The 15,677-nt window shown below is 34.5% G+C and overlaps 1 protein-coding gene across 3 annotated transcripts in view; it reads right to left on the reverse strand.

The window, feature by feature from the left end:
* LOC129948580 (transcription factor dcp-66) overlaps positions 1-14,163 on the reverse strand; it is a 67,893-nt gene extending 53,730 nt beyond the window's left edge. For 2 of the 3 annotated variants that reach the window (XM_056059688.1, XM_056059687.1), the window contains exon 1: positions 12,495-14,163. The gene's annotated coding sequence lies outside the window, so the exon portion shown is untranslated. The remainder of the gene's footprint in view (positions 1-12,494) is intronic. The other variant, XM_056059689.1, reaches the window with a different exon arrangement.
* Positions 14,164-15,677: the final 1,514 nt, after the last annotated feature.

Raw genomic sequence — 15,677 nt, forward strand, 5'->3', positions numbered from 1 at the left:
GTTGCTCTCGATGATGGTGGCTGAGTTCGGTGAATTGGAGTAGGTTGCAAAAGGAGACACAAAAACCACCACTCTGTGCTGCACCCCCACTTTAAAATTCAAGAAAACAGGGGCGTTTAAAGATCATTAATAATATTGTAGGCCCAAATTCACAATCGCATTCAAGTCATCTTCTTTTCAGCATTCGAAAAGTATTTAGTTCTTTTTTCAATAAATTCATATGAAATAATTGAATTTGGATAAACTGGTATTCTATTAACTATTCCCCCCCCCCCCCCCCCCCCCCAAAAAAAAAAATAATTAACTCAATAAAAAAATATTCAAAACATACATTTTTAACATTTAAATCTCTAGAAATTTGACACAACACGTGTTCGGGAAAACTACAGTGAATCGAACAGCTTACGTTTCTAAGATTTCTGAAAACAACATACACATACATAGGCATATTGCTTCGCTTAGATGTCAAATGAATTATGTACGTATTGTGTTTATCTTCCTGATTGAATTGTGCAAAATCGAATCTTAAAAATACTATTCTCAGAGTTCTAACAACCAAAATGGCAAATATAAACTCACTAAATGTAAAAAGTATTCTCTACTGCTTAACCACAAAATGACAACTATCAATCAAAAACTTCTTTCCAAAGTGACACTTGCCATATTGTAAAACTTTGCATGTTCATCCTCATTACTGTCAAAAATTATACTACTCCTGAATGTTTCTAATTACTTACACGTAATACAGAATCAAGTGAGTTAGCTGCAGAGGGAATCAAGTGTCAAATTCGACATTTCCACTGTGGTAAAACTGTCAACAAAACAAAAAACACTTTAAATTCATCCTTAACTTATTCATCGGAATCAATAAATAGCGTGATTATTTTGTATCATTTTTGCATGTTGAATAATCTTACCCCACCCACATATATTTATACCAAAATATTAACAAGTTTCCCCTTCTTAACAGTCTAAATAACGAATTGTCTCAAATTATATGTTTCATACAGTCTATCGTTACTTTAGTTTGACATTTGGAGGATAAAATGAAAATCTGACTTTTGGAACGACTAAGCTGACACCGCGAAATAGGTACGCAGGACATCTAAAAGCCCGTTCACACGATCCCGAATCGGCGGTTTTTGCCGTATCGTCGATTTTACCGTTTATCTAGTGTCAAAATAATTAAATGAGTATATTCAGACGATACGCCATTTAACTTCGGGTTTGTATCTGCAAATCGTTTTCGGTCGTACGGTAAAAAAAAAAACAGATTCCGCTCATAGTGACATTGTATTTATAGACAGTGCGTTCAGACGATTCGATATTTTGACCGAAAGTGCGTCATTTTTTGTCCGGGCTACTGTCGAAAAATGTATTGCTTGTATATAGTCGTTGTGGGTCGTCGGTGTAGGGTTGAGTACGGTGTACGGTAAAATTACCGTACCGTCTGAACACTCCAACCGAAAGGCACCGAATCTAGAAAATATCCGATACGGTGAAAATACCGAATCGTGTGAACGGACTCTCATAGACATCTAGCGACTCCAAACTTGTTTTCTAATTTCTTTAACTAACGTCAAATGAAAGCATTCAGACAAAAATTGATGCATTTTTCGTTCAGTATAAGTAGTAGAAGTAACTTTTATTGAGATCTCATTTTCATTACATTTGTATTATGCGTAAGTCTAATTCAGAAACCAAAGTTCGAAGTGGTCTGGCTACTCAACTTTTTGATATTTTATTTGTTTAACAACACAAAACTGAAATACTTTAGGCTTTATATCCACTGGAATTAATTATTAAAATGCGTTCAGTCAACAAGCCGATGCGATGACATTTTTCGTTCAGTTAAAACATATAACTGATACCGCGTTTACAAGGAGAATTGAATCCGAATTGAATCAGGATTTAGCGCCGTATAAACCTGGATCGGATCGATATAGGATTACTCGATCCAATGCCACTGAAAGAGGTGAATCGAATCGAAAATTTGGTTGTAAACCTGAATTGGCGAATGGAGATATTGGTGTGTGAGGTTTTTCTTGAATGCGTGCGATAAGTTTTTTACTTCTTGTTTCTTCTAAGCAAAAATACTCCATTCAAATAAAATATATAAATATTTTTGCTTCTAAACTGAATTTAATTTGGGGCTTGTATTTGTGTTGAGAGCATTGTTATAAAATTTGAAATTTATTTGAAAGTTATTCACGTAGCAGTACGCACACAAATAAAACCCAAATGTCATTTCGATTCCATTTGAATTCGATTCCTCGATCCAGTGCCACCATATACCTGGATCGAAATTTCAATTCAATTCGATTCCTGGATCTCCTCTTGTAACCAGGGTATTATATTAGGATGCGTTGAGATTAATTTCCCTTTCTGACTCATAGTATTGTGATAGCAGTTATTTCGCATATGATTCATTTTGAAACTTTTAACCTGCTCCACTTGTAGACATAAAAAAAAATCAATTTCCTACAAAAACGATAGGTTCATGCATATGGTATAGGTAAGGTAGTGTGTTATTGCAAAATGTCCCTCCATGTCATTTTTCAAGTTACCCTGTGTTTGTTCCAGATCAAAAACAACCCTTATGTGTGATGACGTGCTAATGGAAAAGTTCAGTGATTAAAAGGACTTTCGACTTCAAGTCAATCGAAGACCGAGAAACTTTTGCGTAGACTCTTGTTTTTTTGCACCACATTATCAATATTCAGTTCTTGAACCAAAATACTACCCCGCATGGATGTAGCCTTTAAAATTATCAAATATTTTCCTTGTTTGAATTCAAGATTTATCGCATACCTTACCCTAATTTACGTTTGTAACATTTTGAGAATTACATACATAAGCATAAGTAATAAAAACAAACAAAAAAAACTTAAAACAAGGGGCCCAACTACAAGCTGGACGATTAAATTCGTTCCTGAAAATATACACAAGCGAGACTGTCCGTCGACAACGTCATACGGCCGCCAACATAAACGACAACACGACGAAGGACGCGACGTGGCACACTGTGGAACCGATTCAGTTAAAGTACGAGCGAAGTATAAAGTACGTGTGTTGTGTAGCTAGGCTAGTGCTAGGTGTATACATATACACACATATATACATATCTATATAAATATATAATATATATATATAAGTAAGTTCACGTACGCCTTGGTTGGTTATAGCAGCAGAAGAGAATCAGCAGTAGAAGCGTGGGTACACAAAAGAAAAGAAATCATGTGGAAGGGGTGAATTTCCGCCGCTCTCTAGAGAGATAACATGATATGGTAATGCAGGGTGGCAACTGGGGGTGGCAATGACTAGGATATAGCGGTTGGGTACGTATACCTACCTACTCTAAACTTTAAGGAATGAGTTAGGGTGCCTCGTTCTATACCTATATCTCTACCTACTCTATGGGAGCTACAGTGTGGTGGTGGACAAATGAGTTGAACCATGGGGCTGAAAAGGGATGCTTGTCTTTAAAATAAAAAAAAATATATTTTCTTCTTCTTTTTCTATGGAATATTTCACTGTTTGGTTGTTGTTTGGATTTGAATTGGGAGATTGGGGTGTTTTATATTTTTTCTTCTTCTTTTCCTTTTTTTTTCTTTATCATCTTTTCTATTTGGGCTGTAGTTGGTGGGGTTGATTTTTGTTAAAAATCTTTAAGCCACTGAAGCAAGTAATGGATAGCAGAGAAAATTCCAGCAACTCACCAAGCGCATGTATGTATAAAGAATTTGGACTTTCGGCGAGGGCTTGAAACATACTGTACATTCATATACTATAAGTTGAGTATAGCAGCAGCAGTAGGTAGGTACATACATATATGCGAATGTGGAAATTATGTAATCATCAAGTGAATGTCACGACTCGACTCAGTATATACTATATGCATATATTTTGTAGTTGTTATTATCGTTGCGAAATATCTATTCATAATAATTTTATTTTTGCTCGAGAGGTGACATGTTCCTTTTTTTTTGTTGTACTTCTTTTTGTTTTCATTTATTATTAATATAATGTACATGAATACGTATATTATAATAACATGTCAGATAAGATGTTGGGTTTGTAACGAAATTTATTTTAATTGGAACTGCCTGGCCTGGAGCACAAGTAATCAGTTCTACAGTAATATTTATGTACATATAATCATATATGTACCTATTCCAAGTATATGTTTATATATACCTACATTTAAAAGTATTATATATAAATATGTACATACATACATGATTGTCCAATCAATCAAATGTGTCCAAAATGTCGACAAATAAGAAAAAAAAAGAACAAATTACAAATTGAAATACATAAGGCTTGTGGTATAGTCATGAATAATGTACATAGCTTCGTGGGAATCGGGGTTCTTTAAAGATGTTGGTTGGTTTGCTTTTCTTTTAAAAAATTACAAACCAATAATGTTACTTTTGTTTTAAACTCTACCCAAATTTGGAATTTTTATGAATTTTTTATTCTAGATGTAAGCTACCCCTATTATAATTTGTTGTTCTAAATGTAAGCTACTCCTCAATGTTCGAAACGTCAAACATCATCGATTCATGTTCGAATAGTAAAACGTAATCGACGATTGTTTGACGTTTGGGACAGACAGTATTCCCTCCTTTTACACATTCTTATTCTTCTTTTAAACGAGACTAGACACGCCAAAAATTGTTAAAGGGATTAAAATTCAATTAAAAAAATTAAAATAAACCTAAACCAAAAGAAATATCGTTTTAATAGAATAAATGTAGGTTGCTTAATCTTTTGCTAAAGGAGTTGATGACGTCGATGAAGACTTAATGAATGGATGGAATGATAACTTAAATTATTACTATACATATCTTCAAAAAACAATAACTGAAGATTTAAAATAGCCTTGGAAATTATGTAATTCGGCGTTTCAAGAGACAAGAGAAAATTCAAAAAACAAAACTAATTTCAACTTCTGAAAATAGTGGTAGTAACACAAACATTGCGGATTTCTTTATGGAGTCAAATCCGTTGACTAGGAGCATCATTGCCTTTTCGCAAAATAATGCCGTTTTGAGTTATGTGACGCATCGCTTCTTCAATCACCTGTTTGTATACCTACAGCTTAAATACAACATTTTAATTATTTGTTACATTGTTTCGTGAGACGAACACAAATAAGAGAAATCAATAGAGCCGCACTTCTACTGACAAGTCTGATATTTATTATCAAGCGAATGCCCAACAGTACAAAGGTGTGTACAAAATTGTTTTTCTATTACAGTAAGATGCGTTGGCCTCGTTTCACCAACAGAAACCTGACAAATACAGAAATTGACCAACATTTACAACTGATGGACAAACAATAAAACGAACGATGGAACGGACAATACCAAAGTACAAAGAACGGTACCAAATGGACGCTTACAGAAACGCGACTATTGACGCACTACGCAGGCACAAGAGTGGTTTACTAACAAGACTCAAAAACTTGTACAGACGATTTACAGAACCACACGGCTTGGAGGTAAGGACACTGAAGTCGTCAATAAAAAATGCCAATCTGTTGATCAAGGAGAACTACAGGTTATCAATTAACAAGTGCTGGGACCGTAAGATCCAGTCAGTTAATTCCAGTGACCCTAGTATGTTCCCTAAAATCAACAAGATATTCAGGAAAAAGAACGATAATGACCTTCCGTGTCTGAAAATCCAAAGAACTGAAGAGAACTCATGACAGCGCAAATAGATCCAGAAGAAGCCATCTTTGACGATGACTTTTATATAATTGAAGATCCGAAGGAAACAGTGGAGGTGGTGGGAGCTGCTTTTCAACAAAAGTACAAGGTGGAAAACAGAGCCCTACTTAATCACTTTTACCTTCGAAATGATAGACACAATGGCGATCTGAGAACTGCGGTTTCTTGCGGTTCAATGACGATTCCTTGGCAAATGCCATAATCGCCTAGCAAACGGGACCAAGTCCCTTGTTAGTGACGAAAGTTGAGCTTCAGCTCATCTTCAATTCAATAATGAACAAAAAGTCAGCAGGTGTCTATGGTATATCCAACGTTGTACTAAGACATTTACCGATGGAGGCAATTGATTGATTGATGAATATACATACCACACTCTTCAATAATGCACTGAATAAGTGCAAGCAAAGTCTCAAAAAAAGAAAAAACAAAGATTCTCGCATTGTTCTCGAAAGATCCAACTTTGACTTTACGTGAAGCTGCTGTGAAATTGATAGCAAAAGGTGTTGACATATCTTACGGAACGAAGTATCGCAATACTTTGGAAAACCAAATCTGCTAAGCAATGGTTTATCAAGAAAAATGAAAGCTGTATCCTTCAAGAGGACAACGATCCAAAACATCGGAGCCGAGCGAGTAACGAGTGGAAGGCGCAAAACGGAGTTCTCACTTTAGATTGGCCATCTCAGTCACCGGTTGCAAATCCAATATAGAAAATGTGTGGCTGATGAAAATGCAGCTTCGCACACGCAAGCCATTTAATTAACATAGATCAACTTTCTCGACAAATTCGGAATGTTTGGAGGTCTTTTCCGGTAGAATATGCAGAAAAACTAGTGCAAAGTATGCCCCGACGGTAGGAGGCCTTAATTAACAATGCAGGAGATTGGACTTGCTATTAACTTATTTGCACTGAGTATTGACGTACAAATTATCAATAAATTTGCCAATTTTCGGAAAATCAATTGTTGTTAGTATTTAACAGTGACCACGCTCTTATGTAACATACTGTAGTGTGTGCAGCTTAAGGGAGAAAGAAAACATCCAGCACTTCTTGGGCAGATGTCCGGGTTTAAAGGAATTTAGGGTGGCCTTCCTTGGGAAAGTTTGGTTAACAAAAGCGGAAATAATCCAGGTGCTCAATGGAGAAAACAGCACCAGTTTTGAAGGACTTCCGAATTTTATCACTGTAGCCTTACCATTCCGAAATGAACTATAGTGAGAGAATATAAACAGTAAAAAATTTTCTAAAAAGTATAACCAAATTTGAATTGAAACTAATAATTGTTATAATATGTACGTGAATTCAACAACCCGACAGACGACGTTTGTCAATGTCGTAAGTTTTAACGTCAAAAGAAGCTTATAATATAATCTTATTTAAAAATGATAACTTTTAGATATTAAGTTGGAAATAAAAAACATTTTACTACCACTACTTGTGGCCAACAACTAAAGTTTATAAAATGATCATTCATTATCATCGCCTTTTTTGAAGTTTGGTTTCTTTATGGTAAAACACTTATTTACGAAGAATAAATACGAAGCATTAGATAATAGGCGATAAAGTTTCTTTTTATGATTAATGACAAACCAAAGGGTTAATTCGTTTAAAGAACCTGCTTACCTACATGATAATCTCTTAAGATACCAAATTTGTTGCAGGTACCCATCACAATATGGATCCAATGTAACCATTTCAGAATAAAAGTTTTAAAATCTGAATGGCTGAATCACAAACACGCTTCAACCTCGGCTTCGTCAGCGTTACGGTGGGCCTGCTTCGAGGTTGCTTTGAATGACATTTCTATTATTTCATCCCTTCAAAGAGCAAATATTTTGTTTGTTGACATTTTTTTACAGCTGTTGAGCTGTCAGACAAAGCAAATGTTCAGATAATTGAACTAGAGCTTCCGATTGGAGTCACATTACGTTACATTAAGTTCTTTTCCTTACGATTGTCAAACGAAACGTGAGGACGAAGATCCATTGTCATCCAACGTCAGGCGAATCTGAAGCGTGTTTGTGTTTCAGGCATAATGTTCTTTTTGAAGTAAGTTTTACCATAATACCTAATTGTAAACAGATCAATGCAAATTTACAACGTAATGATCTGCCATTAAATACTTAATTTTCGATTCCCAAATGTGGATTGATTGAAAGTTAAACCACACTACTCTAAAGGAAGTTGCTATTGAAAAATGAAACAAATGGCGGGGTTAGACGATATAAGGAACATCTATGCAGTCAATTGCATTTCTTGAACACAAATTTTGACCCATGCAGGTAGTTAGTTCTTCAGGTGTCATTAATTTTTAACTTGAAACTTTACTTTTCTAATCTTTACTTTCAGTTGTTTGCACAGAAAATACAAAAATTAACGGTAATTTTTACTTACAAAAACGCCTCTGAAAAACTCTCATTATGAGATTTATTTTGCAGGTAAGTGAGAGGAAGTACTTAGTGCTTTTCCAATTATAAAAGGAACATATTTAAACAAAAGTTTAAATTTCATTATGCAAACAACTTCAATTCTCAAATGAATATAATAATATTATAAGCTGATATTTTAATAAAATTAGACTTAGCTTGATAGCAAGGGATGTTTAGCTTGATTAACACTCTAGTCAATTTTCTAAAAAAATTTCTTTCGACAGCTCGCTCCAATTATGAAAGTACTAGAAACTTAACTGAATCCATTCAGCACTCAATCAAAGGTCAAAATATCAGCTGGTGTGATGAAGTCATAGCATGTAATTTAAATTCAAACCTGGTTATAGTAAGTAATACGAGGGTTGGTACTGATATTTCTAGTTCTGGCCGTCAGGGCCGTCGCTATGTGTCATTTTTAACGGAAAGTTTGACATTTTTAACCATAACCTTCTACAGAACATGTTTCTTTTAAGTGCGGTTTTTGTTGTTGACACTTGCTTGAAAAATGCATCTCGGAGCAAAAAATGGAATTAACTCGTGAACATTTTCTTGCGATTATTGTTCATAACTTTCGACGTGGATTATCAAGACAAGAGTGCAGCGATGAACTTAATTCTTTCTACAGCGATAAAGCACGATCTTGTAAAAAACTGGTATAAGGTCTTCCAAAATCGGTTGTTGTGCCACAAAATATCGATGCGGTGCATGAACTGATAAAGCAAGATCGACATGTTACATATCGTGAGATAGAGTCATCTTTGGGCTTTAGTATGACAAGCATTAATAAGTTATTACATGAACATTTGACCTTGAAAAAGATTTGTTCGCGTTGGATCCCGCATAATCTGACAAAAGCCCAAAAGAAGGCTCGTGTCGATTGGTGCAAGGAAGTGGTGAAAAAATACGGTCAAGGTCCATCAAAGGCTGTGTATAATATCTACACAGGTGACGAATCATGGATCTATGCGTATGAACCCGAAACAAAACAGCAATCGACTTCATGGGTCTTCGAAGATGAGCCAAATCCAACAAAAGTTTTTCGCGGAAGATGCATATCGAAGCAAATGGTTGCCTGTTTCTTTGGCATTACCTGTCACGTGGCGACAATTGCGTTAGATTAACGAATGTCGGTCAATTCTGAATGGTATACGACAATTTGTTTGCTAGAAGTCATCGGAGAAATTCGAAAAAAGCAGAAGAAGAGGCTAATCACTCTTCATCATGACAATCCAAGATCTCACACATCGGCTCAAACAAAGGAATTTTTGACCAGCCAAAACATCAAATTAAAGGGTCATCTGCCGCACAGTCCTGATTTGTCACCAAATGACTTATTTTTATTCCCGCACATTTAAAAAAATGCGCGGACACCGTTTTTCTACCCATGAAGAAGCCGTTGATGCATTCAAAAACTTTGTTTTGGAGGTACCTCAATCGGAGTGGAAAAATTCGTTCAAACGCATGCAAAAGTGTATTGCTCTTCATGGAGAATATTTTGAAAAACAATAAAACCAATTTTAATCGGAGTTCTTTGTTTTTTCACTATTAGGCCAGAAATATAAGTAGCATATTTGAAAACTGATTTTTAAGAAAAGGTCAGAATTCTCAAATTATGTTTCAACTAATTTTTAAATCAATTTTCGTGTTACGGTGGAAGGGTATTACATATCTACAAAGTATACAACTTTAGTTTCATAAATATATTTGCACAAAATCATACCTACATACTTCAAAATACATATTACATAAGTATTTATATTTCTAAAAACAGGATAGGTTGGTATGTAATTATTCAAACCCACTAAAAGGTTAGGTTAGTTAAATACATATATAATAATGTATCTATAATTTTCAAACCAAAAATTTATGATAAAGATAACCAATGCTCTGGTAACTTTTTGTCAATTCCAAAAGCGTTCCAAAGCCATTAACAAACTCTACAACAACTCCCCGGAGGGATAGTAATAATAGAATGTAGAAAAAAGTCTTCCAGCATAGCACAGCTCAACGGCAAAAAAAACAACAACCACCCTTTTTTTTTACGTTTTCCGTAGGTTTCCTTCGTATTGGTTGAAATACAAAACATTAAAAAGAAAAAAAAAAAGAAAACAAGAAAAACAAAAACGACTAAAAATATAAAATTGGTTGGGATGTATGGTGCGGTGCGTGGGTGGTAAAAATAGAGAGTTGGGATAGTAGTCAAAATCATCCCTTGTTAGCAACGAAACAAGTGAGTAGGTAGGTGTAGATACCCACTTACCTATCAAATTCGAAATATAAACATAAAACAAAAACTTTTGTCTATTAATATTTGTGTGTCTTTCTGTATGTTTCTAAATATAGACCTAAGATTAAAATTGTAATCAAGCTCAAATTAATATAAATATGACCTTTAATTTACATATAAATACCTAAATAGCATCATAAAATTGTATCAATCTTGATGATCAACATCAAAACTACGTATCTAGGATATTACAGTCCTTGGTCATATTTTTAGACGCACTGCAGAATTTTTATAATTATTAGATTCTAAGCGATATTTATAACGTTCCTGAATGGAGAACCATACATTTTTATGCAAGATGGTCCATAAAAACTTATTTGAGGGAAGTAAACATCCCTCTGTTGGACTGGCCGGGAAACAGCCCTGATATATACCCAATTGAAAACGTGTGGGAGCTGATGAACAGGGAAGTAGCTTAAGATGCGGTCACTTATTGAAAGAGTAATTCACGTGTGGAATTTCAACCCACAAATGCAGGAAACAGTCAAATCATATATTGACAGTACGCCGCGCAGAATTGAGGCTCTTATTAAAGCAAAAATTACAAAAAAAAACTGAAAATATTAATTAAAACAAAAATTTAATAAATCTGTTGCTTTATTTCTATAATTTCTATACAAAAGTAGGAAACAGTTTATATTCTGCGTAAAAACTAATTTAAATGCTTTACAATATTCGAAAACCTGATTAAAATAGCTGAAAATTGAGATTTTCCATAAAATCTAAAGTGCGTCTAATAATATGGCCAGGGACTGTATGTACACAATTATAAATAAGAAGAAAATGGAGAGTCTAGGTAACAAGGCATCGATTAAAGAAAAAAAAAAAAATTTCTAAAAATTGTCATTGAAAATACTTCAAATCTAGGTATGGATGCCTAAATACATATTATTTTAAATTATTTTCATTGAAACTCAACCTTGAACTCTAAAGATGTTCGATGTTCCAGCGGAACAAAAGAACCGGAAAATATAAAAATTGTAAACCCTAAAACATTCTGTTGAAGACGATTTGTCAGCAGAAAATCAAAATAACTTTCTATTAATTAATGTTTAGTGGCAAAACAAGATTAACCAGGAAATTATAAAATTTCACAAATGTTCACAAATCCAATCTTAACATACCTTGGGTAGGGTACCAAGTTAGGTAGTCACAGAAACAAACAAAAAATTCATCCCTTCACATTAATTTTTTTTAAAAATCGGTATGAAAATGGAAGTTCATAGTTTTTGTTTGTAAATTCTCTAAACTAAACTAGATACATAATTGGGTATGCGGTATGCCTCGTTTGCACTGGATTAAGATACCTACCTATGTACATTACGAAGTGAAACTTTCTTTTGACCCAAAAAGAAAAAAAAAAATACATATTATGTATGTATATTTATATCTACCTATATAAAAACAAGAAAACACCGCTAGATGCATGAACCACACACGCCATATTCTTTTCTTCATTTATTTTTTTATTGAAGCATTTATTTTAATTTTTTTTTTAGTTGAACAACCACTCCTCGCCATAATAATACGCGGCAGAATATACCTACAATATAATATAAATACGCACACCACACAGGTGCTGCTAGTGCCAAGAGTTCCAAGACCAAGAGCACCAATGGCTAATTGTGTGACAGGTGTAAAGAGTGTGTAGGGTACAATATATACAATCCATGGAAATGTATCTAAACCAGGATCAAGAGTGAAAATAACAGCAACTCTAATTAAACAAAATACACATCGACGGATGGTTGGATGGTTGGTTGGTCAGGAAGAGTGAGGCCAAAGGATGAAATTGGAATGGAATTGAGGAGGAGGTAAACCGGGTTCAGGTTCGGGTACCTCGGGTACCTCACCGTCACTATGGGAGAGAGAAAATTAGAAAATCAAAAGAGGAGCGCTTGTGGGTGGGATGATGGAGTGAAGTGCGCTGAAGGAGGAAAGGGAGAGTAAAACTATAAATCGAGGTGGAGGTGGAGGGGTACGAGCACGGGCATAAGAACTTACATATATTGTGAAGTTAAAGTAAGTAAAGTACCTACCTGCACGATGACGATGGCAGCAGCGACAATAGTGGGGTCAATAATTTCAAAAAGAACAACAACAAAAAAACGATCGTTTAGATTGCCTTTGCTTGTTTCTGGTTCCTCTTTCCTATATCAATGGAGATGGGCGACGAGCGACGTACGATGGTCGATGCGGTGAAGCTTGGCGCTGTCCGATGTGGTGGCACTATATCGACTCGGTGTACATATATGTAGGTATATACCTATTTATATAGAGCTACACGTCAATACAGAAATTCTATATAAGTTGCATGGAAATTAAAACGCATAAATAGGCATAAGATACCAGAACAACAAAAAAGAAAACTAAACGGTTACGCTTCCAGATGAAACGAAATTTTAAAGAGAATTGTACACGAGAAACATTTTTCCTTTTTTTATTTGAATCTTATTTCAATTTCTTTGAATTAATTTTGCATCTTTTTTTGCACTTCTTTCATTTGGAAAGGGGTAGTGGTTGTGGTTGTGGATGGCGGGGGCATAAACTCGCTGGCAGTGGCAGTGGTGTTAATGTTGATGGTGGTGGTGGTGGAAGCGAAGGCGACTAACTCAAACTGCTTTTTGTATTTTTTACTTTTTATGTGTTTTTCCGCTTTTCTCTTGAATTATTTCAATGTGAAGAAAGCACGTGAATTATTGCGATTCCTATCAGCAAGCAAATGGGAAGTAAATTTTGTATGACTTTGCTTTTTAACGAGACACCCTATGCTCTAATAGTCCTTTTTTTGTAAATTCTTTTATCACCACTCACTGGACACAGCCATTATCGGCAGAATCAGAATCAGAATAGTAAAAAATGACATTTTTATTGTTTTCGAAAACAATAACAACCGTGATAATAATAATATAACTGTTAATTTCTTTTGTTTTGCATGAGGAAAACCGAGAAAATAGATAATAATTGGAAGTGACAAGGAGGTGGTAAGAAAAATATTTTTATAGGTAGATTGAAAAACTTTTTTTTTTGTTGGTTTTTCTTGTCGATCCTCTTTTGATTGCCTCTTCCTTAGTTTATATAATGCACAAGTGTTTGTGTGTCACCGCGCGTGAACCGTGAACACAGCCGTAGACGAGGAAGATAGAAGACAGAGAGAGAGACAAAAATGCAAACACACTTACACAAAGAGCGAGAGAGCGAGTGAGAAAATTTATGCCGCGCTGAACACCGACTAACACACACACTTACACTGATTTAACAAAAACGACACACACTAAATCGATTATCGCATCGTTTCATTTAAAAGAATTGAATGGAAGACGGGAGACAGGAGAAAGACACAAAAAAAAGAACTTCAAAATTTCAAACTGTGTATCTTCTTTTTTTTTTCTTCCACACAGTTTGCACTTCTTGAAGATGTGAGAATTTTTTTTTTCTTCTTTTTGTAGGTAATTACTTTTTTATCTCGTGAGAATGTAAATATTTCGTGAAATGTTGATGCACTTTGCACTTGAACACAGAAATAAAAAAGAAAACTTATTTTATTTTGTTTATACACAACGGTGATTAGGAAAAAAAGTTTTTTTTTTATAATTTTTGTTTCTTCTTTTTTTCTTGAATTGTATTTTTCTATGCACAGGTCCGACGAACCGACGAGCTGCACACTTTGCTGGCCAGACACACCGACGTATAATAAAAGATTTTTTGTGAATTTTTCTTTGAGATTTGATTCTTTTTAGTTTTTGTGCGGTGGTATTTGTGGGATATTTGGAAAAGGTGGGAAAACTAATTGCGTTGGATGCTTTCTGTCGGAGATGAATGCATTCAGAGTTTAAGTGATAAGGGCGAGTGTTGTGAGGTAATATCGTGAATGACAAGAAGGTGTCGCTGCTGTTAACGGTAGATTAAAGTGTACACTTAACCCAAGAGTAGCTATTTTGTTTTTACTGCAATGTAGAAATACAAATTCTGAGGCAAGAAGTATTAATTGAAATCTATTCATGTCAGAAATCAAGAGGCTCAACTTTTATTTACCGCATTTGATAGACACGCGAACATAAATAACAATCATGACAGTATTAGGGTGAGGAAACATTTATGTCTATTTTTAATTAATCACATACACCAAACACGAAAATAGTTTATTTTGACATTTCTTCTCTGTTTTTTTTTTTGTTTCAGGGATGCCATACTTGTTTTTTGGAGAATTTGTTGAAAATTTACCATTTATAGTTCTTATTTTCACGTAGATAGATTTTAGGAAAATTGAAGGTACTTTTTAAAAAGAACAAAAACAAAATTAAATATTTTGTATATATGTAGGTATATACCCCTCTGCTTGTATGCCGTACTAATCATTAAAAAAAAGTATTTGATTTGTATACAGTGACTCCAAAAAAAAAAATAAAGTTAAATGGGAAAAAGAAAACTTTTTTGACTTAACGTTGATTACTGTCTTTTATACTTTAAACCTGTTCCCCTATCTTACTCTAAACAAATCAGAAGGATATCCGTATAGCGCTAATGGAAAGTCGCCCCAATAAAGATTCTAAGAGACATATGTCCCGTTATTTCTCCTGCAACTATCTGGAAAAGATTTTTAATGTGAGTAAAACTTCAATATCAATTCAAATTAATTTTTATTTTAGACCATGTATCAATTTTTTTGATAATGGATAATGGAAATATATATATTTTGTATTCCTATTTAATTCGATAATTAATTGTCAGATTGATAATGATAATCCTCTATACAAATTCTAGACAGCTTTCATCGAACTGAATATCACTTTATCGAACTTTTTATTTTGTTCTAAGCAAATAGAAAATACTTCAGAATACTCAGGAAAATTCTCTCAAAAAGTCCAACAATAACCAGTGCTTTAAAGACAGAAGCAGGCACGTGGACTATCACAGATGAAGAATCTCTTATTTTATTATTAGACACCCACTTTCCAGGTAGCTCTAACATACTCAACGACTTAACATCAGAGTCTCAAGCTTCCACAAGCGATTTAGTTGATCTAATAACGCGGGAAAAACTGCAATGGACCATAGATAGCTTTGATCCATATAAATCTCCAGGACCAGATGGAATCATTCCGGCCGAACTACAAAAATGCTCAGACATGATCATTCCACCATTGGAAATCATTCTGACGAGCTGTTTAAGGTTGAGATATATTCCCAAACCTGAAGAATGGCAAAAGTAGTCTTAATTC

This window comes from Eupeodes corollae, chromosome 2 (genome assembly GCF_945859685.1).
Source record: "Eupeodes corollae chromosome 2, idEupCoro1.1, whole genome shotgun sequence".
Taxonomy (NCBI): Eukaryota; Metazoa; Arthropoda; class Insecta; order Diptera; family Syrphidae; genus Eupeodes; species Eupeodes corollae.